The 2,777-nt window shown below is 41.6% G+C and overlaps 1 non-coding gene across 1 annotated transcript; it reads left to right on the forward strand.

Annotated features, from left to right (window-relative positions):
• The first annotated feature begins 637 nt into the window (after positions 1-637).
• Positions 638-781, forward strand: LOC115488704. Its single transcript, XR_003952004.1, has one exon. It is a non-coding gene; the product is annotated as a small nucleolar RNA SNORA48 (small nucleolar RNA).
• The last annotated feature ends 1,996 nt before the right edge of the window (positions 782-2,777 follow it).

The raw sequence follows: 2,777 nt of genomic DNA on the forward strand, positions 1-2,777 counted from the left end.
TAAACTTGGCTGCTATACCTGAGCCCATAGTCATGCCCCGTGAGGCACTAATTTACTACCCACACACAGAGATTAAGTCTAAATGTCTTTAGAATAAATGCCTAATTAGGCTAGTCTTCAGCATTTACTGGATTTAGATGGATTCACATGAATTCAGATTCAATGTGGTAGTCTTTAGTGTTGTTCACTAAGTGTTTAGCGTTTTTCCTCCTGGGAAATGAAGTTATCTCTCTTTGTCCTTTTAAAGTTAAGTGTGCCTATGTAAATGTACTTGGCTATGGAATGAATGTGAGACAGGCTGCATGTCACTTCCAAGGGAGACCTTCAAGGAAAAGTATATCATCTGCTGTATATCTTTATGTCTCACCAGCCCCACGTGCACAGTTGATCCTAGTTCAGCAGCATGGACAATAGCCTAACCTACCCTGGTTGCTGAAAGAAGACATGTAGAATGCGTCTGCCCCAAATGGACACGGCCTGTATGTTTTAGATCTCTGAGTATAACTTAGTCTACCGTAAGTGGACTTAATCTAATGTAACATCTCACTCCAGTGGCAGTGCTTAATCAAATAGGCAAATAGATTCTTTTGAGTCTGTAAATTAGTTTTGTGGAGTAGCTTAATTAAGAATTTTCATTAGCCCCTGGCAATGGGCAAAGAGGCACCTTATTGGTGCCACCACTTTTATATTAGTCAAGGGCAGAGCAAGTGACAGTCCTTTGCTCATCCTAACTTGATGCCTGGCTTGGTGGCTAAAGCTGTGTTAGGCCCAAGACACATAAAATCACATCACATTGAATCAAATCAAATATCAAATCAATTTCAGGCAGCACAGAGAGGGAGGAGGAAGAGAGAGACTTGCATTCTGCCATGCCATTGGTATGAGTAGGGAAAGACACCCATAGATTTGCCCTCTTCTCTGTGGCACAGGCAGGCCATAAACACACAGAACCCTGCCTACCACCATGCAGTGAAGCACAGGAGGAAGAAGTCAGAGACTTGAGGACCTCTATGACACACACAGGCCCCATAGTGCATGTCACAGGTGGGCCATAGACTCCTCGAGGAGAAAACGATGGTACAAAAGGAGAAAGGAGAAGCTGCCAATGGTTAGACAAGCCATAAAAACATGGCCCTGACCCCTGGCCAAAAGGAGTTAAGAGATGAAGCATAGTAAGTAATAATTTGGAGTTAGTGATAGGGGAGTAGATTGTAATAGCTTAGAGAGTGGTTATCTGCCAAGCTCTAGTGCTAATTAAGGCTTATCGTAATTATAAAGGTTGCATGTCATCTTCCTGGTTGAATACTTCATAACACTGGGCCTAAACATCTTTGACAGTTTTCAGAGCTGATCAATATTTTGATTTTACATTACTCAGTACTAAGTAAGCATGCTGCTTCATATAAATGCATATTATAAATTGGCCAGAGTATGTTTGGAGCTATTTCAATCCTTTTTGGAAATTCTAATTCCAAGCAAAAGTTAACCTAATAAGTTTTTAAAATGAATTCAGCAACTCAACAGTCATTTTAAATATCGAATGGTCCAACATGATACAATCCAAAGATACACTAACTTAATTGCTTACATGCTGAGAAATGATGCTTCTAAATTCTTGGAAGATGCATTTTATAGAATACTAAGCGTCTAGTAAGGAAATGTCCCTAGACTGCAGTGAAGGAAGGAGTTTGGCTGTGGAGAGGGGGTATTCCACGGGCCTTCCCAGTATCACGGTAGTTTTGTCTCATGTCTCAGATAGACTTGTGTTGTGTCTTCTCGGGTACATAGAGAGAGTTACAGAAGTAAGAAGTCCCATCAAACAGTTTGTAGTGTCCATCTAATTAATCAAATTAAAGATTTTAAACATGCAAATTGTTATTATTTTTTTGGACTGGTAGGTGAGGTTGAAAACTGCATCCCTTCCTGTTTTTTTTTAAAGGTGTGTTGTAATAAATCACTTTATAACTTTAATTTCTTTACAATCTAGTTGTTGCCTATTTCTCTTTCCCTGTCTCTAATAGGATGTTCTCTGCCTCCCTGCTCCCTGGGGCCTCAAGTCTCTCGTGGGTTAGGCACATCTTCTCCCACTGAGGCCAGACTAGGCAGTCCTCTGCTGTACATGTGTTGGGGACCTAATATCAGCTAGTGTATGCTGCCTGGCTGGCAGCTCAGTGACTGAGAGATCTGGGTTAGTTCAGACTGCTTTTCTTCCTATGGGGTTGCTCTCCACCTCAGCTTCCACCAGCCTTTCCCTAATTCAACCACTGGGGTTCCCAGCTTCAGTTCAATGGCTGAGTATGTCTATCTGCATCTATCTGTGTCAGCTGCTCATTGGGCCTCTGAAAGGACGGCCATGCTAGGCTCCTATCTGTAAGCACACCATAGCATCAATAATAGCGTCAGGCCTTGGAGATGAATCTTAAAAATCTGTCTCTTGGGGCTGTAGAGATGGCTCAGTGGTTAAGAGCACTGACTGCTCTTCCAGAGGTCCTTCTGGTGTGTCTGAAGAGAGTGACATTGTATTCGTGTACATTAAATAAATAAATAAATAAATAAAACTTAAAAATAAATAAAAGAATCTGTCTCTAGGCATGACAGTACTTAAAGAAGGCAAGAGGACCATGGATTCAAAGTCAGCCTGCACTACATAGTTAGACACTATTACAAATCTTAAATGAACTCGTCCCTCAGTCTAAACCTGTTCTTTTGGTATGTTTCAATGTGGCATCCAACATACAGTCAGGAGGGAGGGCCGAGTGAAGGGCAACTGCTTTCCT

The sequence above is a fragment of the Mus musculus genome, chromosome 16, assembly GCF_000001635.26.
Source record: "Mus musculus strain C57BL/6J chromosome 16, GRCm38.p6 C57BL/6J".
Taxonomy (NCBI): domain Eukaryota; kingdom Metazoa; phylum Chordata; class Mammalia; order Rodentia; family Muridae; genus Mus; species Mus musculus.